Source organism: Suricata suricatta, chromosome 13 (assembly GCF_006229205.1).
Source record: "Suricata suricatta isolate VVHF042 chromosome 13, meerkat_22Aug2017_6uvM2_HiC, whole genome shotgun sequence".
NCBI lineage: Eukaryota > Metazoa > Chordata > Mammalia > Carnivora > Herpestidae > Suricata > Suricata suricatta.
The window spans coordinates 71,864,477-71,872,084 of NC_043712.1; the positions used below are offsets into that span (position 1 = coordinate 71,864,477).

A 7,608-nucleotide genomic window follows, 5' to 3' on the forward strand; every position below is an offset into this window, starting at 1 on the left:
ATTACAAGGGTTTTAGGAACTCTGCAAGGAAGCAGGAACCAATATATATACTGCCGTTTGTATAAAACATGTACTTTCTATTGACAGAGACCAACCTAGCTAGTTTCTGTTATCTTGCATATGCATATACCACATTCTGTTTATCCATTCATCTATCACTGGACCCTTGGGTTGCATCTACCTTTTGGCTACTGTGAATAATGCTATGAACACAGGTGCACAAATACATATTTGAGACCCTGCTTTTGGTTCTTCGGGGTACATACTCAGAAGTGCAAGTGCCAGATCATAGGGTAGTTCTACTTTTAATTTTTTGAGGAATCTCCCTACTGTTTTCCATAGTGCCTGCATCATTTCATATTCCCGCCAATAGCGCACAAGGGTTCCAATTTATTCACACCCTCACCAACATTGGTTATTTTCTGGGGTTTGCTTGTCTTTTAGAGTAGCCCTCCTAATACGTGTGAGGTGGTTTTTGCCAAAACTTTTAACCAGAACTGAGGAAGATGACCGTTTTCTCTTATGACAGATGCCATGGAGGTGGCACTCGGAGTTGACTGTCATATTTTCATGACCATGTGGAGGAACACAGTCTGTGTTGTTTCCAGGCTGCTACTTACTCCTACCATTCTCCCCTTCAGAGTTCTGAACCCAACCGAAAGCTCTTCCCAGAAGCCCGCGAGGCTCCGGTGGGGTCTGAAGTAGCCACACCAGTACTTTCCGAGGTGCACCGCGGACTCTGACTGGAAGTCCTGTCCAGGCTCGTCTTTCTATTCCTCTTCCCTCACCAAGTGGAACGGATTTACCAGGCAATGGGCAATGCAGGGCAGGCCTGCTGTGCCAGCCGCCGCCCCTCCCCTCCTCGCCCCGCCCCTCCCAGCCCCACAACGGAGGCAGAGAAGGCTCTGGTTCATTTACCTCAGAGAAAGGACAAGATGCCAAAGAAGACCACATCCTGCCTGTCCCCAGAAGGAGGAGGCCGTGCGTGTGTAAGGAATAACCCCACTGCCAACCTAACAGCCAGAAGAAGCCAGTCCCTCATCCTGGGACGAAGAAAGGACCTGACAGGGAGAAGGAACACTGAGTGTCCAGAATCTCTGAGAAAGCAGACGCTCACTCATCTTTACGGTTAGGGGACTTAGGGTGACGCATGAAGGGAAGGGAAAAGATCTCTCTCCCTGGGTCCCCAATATTTCTAACATTTAGGTTTCTGAACACACAGGGCTCAGCACCGCTTAAGTGCATCTATTCTTCCTGAGAAAGGCTGAGCGTCGTCTGCCGCGGTGAGGCCGCTCCCTGGCATTATCACCATCCCCTTGTGAACCCTCCTGAGGGCAGCCAGGGGACCCTGCAGGCTCTGAAATGGGTCTCAACGGAGCCCTGATAAAATCCCCTCATGGCGATCCCCACGCTCTAGCCGAAAAATTCGCTCCCCAATCTATTTTCCATCTTAGATTTTTCCCAGGTAGGACATTCAACAGAGCTCACTGGAGATTATGCAATGAATTCAAATGACGGCATAAATCTATTCCAAGTAATAAATGCCAGCAATATTAAAATGCCCTGATTTGAACTATATGAAATGCCTCACATTATTAAATTCTCAGGGAGGAATTAAAGTCTTAAAAAAAGTTAATATCCTTTCTCTTGAAGGTTGAGCTCTAAAGAAATTAAAAGTCCACAATTATTTCCCGCTCAGTTTCTTCTCGGTTCAGGGTCGGCGGGGGGCGGGGCGGGGGGGTGGGTGGGCTCATTCAGCGAGGGTGGGGGCGTCTGGCTCTTTCCGCAGCAGCTGCCTCCACTCCGGGACAGTCCTGGCTTCGGGTTCTGCAGGGGCCTGGGCTCTGTGACTTGTGAACAACTCAACCAGGAGAAAACCACCCTCTTGGCGTCAGTCCCGCGGCCACGGAACCCTCCCCACAGCTGGTGGAGGTCACGGCTGCCTGGGGTCGGAGGGGGGGGTGGTATGGGCAGTAGCTCTCCGAATTGGCTTCTCCCCAAAACCTTTATTATGTAAATGTTTATCTATTTAAAAAATGTTTTACTGCTTATCTATTTTTGAGAGAGAGAAAGAGACAAAGTGTGAGTGGAGGAGGGGCAGAGAGAGAGGGAGGAAGACCTAGAATCTGATTCAGCTCCAGGCTCTGAGCTGTCAGCACAGAACCTGATGCGGGGCTCAAACCCACGAACTGCAAGATTGTGACCTGAGCTGAAGTTGGACACTTAACTGACTGAGCCATCCAGGCGCCCCTTCTCAAAACCTTTAAAAAGGAAACCCACCTCAAAGAAGCATCTCGCCTGCCTGGAGGTGAGAGGTGTCTCGTTCTAGCAAGCACCTTGTCTCTTCCACACGGGACTTTGAAGTCTCTGAAGAAATGAAGCTGTTTCTAATTTCTCTCAGGGTCTGTCCTGAAGGAAGGCCTGAGGTGCTGAAGTCGCTGGCAAGGAAGGAAGCAGAATGTCAGCTTACAGACATACAAGGCCAACAACCTTCAAGGCCGATTTCTTTCTTCTTTTTTTAAAGTTAACTTATTTATTTTTGAGGTGGGGGAGGGGCTGGCAGAGAGAAAGAGAAAGAGAGAGAGAAAGAGAGAGAGAGAGAGAGAGAGAGAGAATTCCAAGCAGGCTTTGCATTGTCAGTGAGGAGCCCGATGTGAGGCTTGAACCCATGAGCCAGAGATCAAGACTCTGGTGCTCAACAGACTGAGCCACCCAGGCGTTCCTGCAAGGCCAATTTCTGCAAGAAAACACCAGACTTTATTTTATCAGTTGTGTTCAAAAATCTAGGCCTTGACGACTATGGACTAAACTCTGTTTAAGATGACTGATTTCTGGGGCGCCTGGGTGGCTCAGTGGGTTGAGTGTCTGATTTCGGCTCAGGTTATGATTTTACAGACTGTGAGTTCAAGCCCCACTGGGCTCGCTGCTGTCAGCATAGGGCTGGCTTCAGATTCCCTGTCCCCCTTTCTCTCTGCCCCTCTCTTGCCCATGTGCGTTCTCTCTCTCAAAATTAAACAAAAATTAAGAAAGAAAGATGATTGATTTCTGCAAAAAGTTATTTTATTAAAAAAATTCTAGGGGCGCCTGGATGGCTCAGTCAGTTGAGCGTCCGACTTCGGCTCAGGTCATGATCTCACGGTTTGTGGGCTCGAGTCCTACATTGGGCTCTGTGCTGACAGCTCAGAGCCTAGAGCCTGTTTCTGATTCTGTGTGTCCCTCTCTCTCTCTGCCCCTCCCCTGCTCATGATGCGTCTCTCTCTGTCTCTCAAAAATAAATAAATGTTTAAAAAAATTCTAATATTTAATTTTTAAGAAACAAAAAAGAATGGAAAACTATAACAAAACTTTTGAGGCATTAGCCTATTAGCCAATTTAAACTTATTATATAGTTATAAGGTTATTCTATTAACTACATTCGAGAAGGAAGCAACTATAGAAAATGCTAGAAGTTTGTGTCCATAAAGAAAAGGAAACAAAGAAACAAAAAAACCATGATCCACAGCTTCAAATTTCCCATTCTCACCACTCATCACAAAAATAGCCTGTGGTTCACTTGACTATAAGCAGTATCGTGTGACAGGGTATGACGGCTAGAAAGCATATAAAAATAATACCTTTGACCCCCTACAGGTCTTCAAGTCTTGGAAAGATGCATGAAAGCGTCTCCTATCTGGTGTACAGAAAGGTACTTGATCCATAGGAAAGATTTAGGTGAAGTTTGACTTTGGTGTAAAGAAATTAGAGTGACTATTCAGTAAATTGATTTTAGTGTGTTTCGAAATATATTTGACATAGAACATGTTGTAATTTAAGGTGTAATTTTAACACGTTGATTTGATACGTTTGTATATTATGATTGCCATCGTGACGATAATTTAGTACCTCTACCACATCACACAATTATCATTTCTTCTTAGTGGTGAGAATAATTCAGATCTAGTGTCTTAGCAAGTTTGATCATTTTAAGACACTATTGTTGTCTCTATTTACTACACCGTGCATTATATGTGTAGGACTTCCTACTTGTTGCAGGTTTGCGGCTTTATACAACACCTCTCCTATTCTCTCTCCCAGTTTTAGTTTTTTCATAGCATAGTCAAATTTTACCAGTTAAGATACTGACCTGGGATTATCTAGTTTTAATATTTTGTAAAGTTTTGTTTGGTTTTACTGGTTTAGAGACAAAAGCCTCCTCCACAGGTCAAGGACTCTGAGGACTATCTTTCTAAGACCTTACACAAGCCAACGAATGCTCACTGGTCACACAGGAACAAAGTTAACGGTCAGATAATCTATAGGAGGCGTACTTATCTAATTCTAAACTGCCTGGTTGTTGTTTGTATTTGAAATTCACACAGGTTTACAATTTACGAACTCTTAAGAGGGACACGGGTATTGAGCCCTTTCAACCTTCCAGTACATTCTGTGCTTTATGAGCAACCATCCATATCAAGCGATTGCCTTAAGTCACGGGGCATTTGCCTTGCTTTCTTAACTCTGACAAAATTATATTTTAGGATTCTGCCAGAGATGTGTCAATTTAAGGCTTTCAGGGTAACAAAAGGACTTTGAAAAGGGGACTCTAAGGTAAACTACCTTCAGCCTATTGAGAGGGGAAGAGGAAAGGAAAGCCGGGCTTTGGAAATAATTTACAAACGGAGAAGGACTTTGACCCACGTAGAGACAAAGCGAAGGTAGGAAAGCTTCCGTTCTCCAGGCACGGCAGTTTGGGCAGGAGTAGCAGAGCAAACGTTTGAGACATTCTACCCGGCGTTTTAAACCACAGGTCATGACCCAGTAGTGGATTGTGAAACTTGCGTAGTGCGTTTCCAACAGAACCTTTTTTAAAGGAATGAAACAGAACAGGACATACCATAGTGTCACCAGAGGTACTGTAAGAGCAGTTTGATGACATTTTCCACTCATTAGGGATGCACACAAGGCAGGTGTGGCCCAGGACCATTAGCTTATACTTAGCACAAAATATAATTTTTACTGTGAGTTGTGGTTAAAAAAACAAACCCAACAAACGGTTTTAATATACTATGTAGGAAGCCATGCAGGGGTACACAGCTCTGAGAGGTTACGCGGTAAAGCTCATTTTCCACGTAGATCCTAGGACGGATTTTGAAAAATAAATGGACACAGGACATACAGGATGATGGAGCATCCATATGTTTGTATTTTCCAAGTTTTCTGTGATGAAGTGAATTTAGAAATTTGTCGGCCATAAAAACATACTTTAAAAAAATTTTTTTAATGTTTTTTATTTATTTTTGATACAGAGAGAGACAGAGCATGAAAGGGAGAGGGTCAGAGAGAGAGGGAGATACAGAATCGGAAGCAGGCTCCAGGCTCTGAGCTAGCTGTCAGCACAGAGCCCGACGCGGGGCTCGAACCCACGAACGTGGGATCTGACCTGAGCTGAAGCCAGAGGCTTAACCGACTGAGCCACCCAGACGCCCCAAAACATACTTTTTAAAAAACAAAATCAAATAACCTAAAGTAAATGGAGTCAGATATGAAAAGCCCCTTTCCATCCCTCCTCTCAAACTGCCTTCTGCAGAGTCGCTGTCAACAGCTTGACATGTGTCATTCCTGAATAATTTCTAGGCACACACAGACACACATGAACACTATATATATACAAACAGGATTTTAACCACCTACGTGTAAACAGTGTACATAAGTATTATGGTGGAACTTGTTTTTCATATCGGCATGTCTCTCTCTTTTTTTTTTTTTTTAAAGATTTTAGTTTTTTAAGTAACCTCTAAACCCAACATGGGGCTCAAACTCACAGCTCTGTGATCAACAATTGTACGCTCTACTGGGGCGCCTGGGTGGCTCAGTCAGTTAGTGTTTAACTCCAGCTCAGGTCATGATCTTATGGTCTTTGAGTGTGACCCTCGCGTTGGGTTCTCTGCTGACAGCTCAGAGCCTGGAGCCCGCTTCGGATTCTGTCTCTCTCTCTGCTGCGCCCCCACTCCCACGCTCTGCCTCTCTTTGTCTCTGAAAAATGAATAAACCTTAACAAAAAATTTAACCATTGCACACTCTACTGACTAGGCCATCCAGATGCCCCACATCAGTAGGTCTTAAAAATACTTCCATGCCCATCCTACAAAGTTGCTATTTTATCAGCTGCACAGTATTGCATGGTAAGAATGGGTAGGTACTAATTCAATAATTTCCACATTTATGTACAATTATGTTGTTTCTAATTTCTTATGATTTTAGAAAACGCTTCAGTGCACATTCTTATACCTGACCCTTAAGCCACTTTGCATGAGTATTTCTTTAGGCTGGCTGCTTAGGACCATGGTTGTTAAATCAGAAGCTGGACACAGTTTAATTATTGATATACAACACCGAATTGTCCACTCAAAAAGCTGTATCAACTTACATGTCCTTCAACAGTGAGGGTGCTGGATACACACATTATCTCCTGCAATAGCTATTTACTGGTCTTTCCGTATCTGCCACTTTCAAGGATTGAAAAACAGTTATCTCATTTCAATTTTTGGTTTCTTATGCAGTTGAATATTTAGGCTTATTTTTCTTTACAAAAATATTTTTATATCCTTTGTCCATGTTTGGTCTGGTTTATAGATGCTTTATATTACGGATATTTCACCTTCTGTTATGTTTCACGTAAACATTATTATACCATATATGGTTCATATTACCACGGCAGAATTAGAAGTTCATTCCTGAAAGCACTTTGTGATCAAATCCTGCCCCTCCCCAACACGTAGTAACCACAGATCTATTCTGTTACTATAGTTTTGCCTTTTCAAGAATGTCGAATACATGAAATCATAGAATATGTAACTTTTAGGCTTCTTTCACTTAGCATAGGATTTTGAGATTCACCCAAATTGATACATATGTAATTCCTTCCTTTTTATTAAATGTGTAGATATACTATCATCTGTTTATCATTGATTCACCTATTAGAAGACATTTTGGTGATTATGAATTGAGCTGCTATAAACATTCATGGACGGGTTTTTATGTGCATATGAGTTTTCATCTATTTAGGGGGAACACCCAGGAGTGACTGCTGGGTCATAAGGTCATGTTTAGAGACATGTTTAGGAGTGGCCATAGTATTTTGCATTCCCACCAGCAATCTATGAGAATTCCAATCGCTTTGCATCCTCACTGGTACTTGGTACCATATTTTTAAAAATTTTAGCCATTCTAATAAGCACATAGTGGTCGATCCACTGGTTTGGAAGAGAGATGTGTTAAAGCATCTCTCAAAATTGTAGTTCATTTCTAAAGTTTTCATGCTACACGTTTTGACAGTGTTTTATTTATTTATATTTTATTTATTGAAAATATTTTTAGTGTTATTTATTCTTGAGAAAGAGCATAAGTAGGGGAGGGGAGGGGAGGGGAGGGGAGAGAGAGAGAGGGAGAGAGAGAATGAATCCGAAGCAGGTTCCGGGCTCCCAGCTGTTAGCACAGAGCCCAAGACAGGGCTCAAACCCATGAACCGCAAGATCATGATCTGAGCTGAAGTCAGACTGAGCCAACCAGGTGCCCCTAAAACAGTATTTTAAAAAATCTTTCTGCCTAACTATACCTTCTGTTAGGCAG

General features: G+C 43.1%; 1 long non-coding RNA gene across 1 annotated transcript; it reads left to right on the forward strand.

Moving 5' to 3' along the window:
* Positions 1–710: 710 nt before the first annotated feature.
* Positions 711–1,688, forward strand: LOC115276841. Its single transcript, XR_003902112.1, has 2 exons — positions 711–1,128; positions 1,223–1,688. It is a non-coding gene; the product is annotated as an uncharacterized LOC115276841 (long non-coding RNA).
* The last annotated feature ends 5,920 nt before the right edge of the window (positions 1,689–7,608 follow it).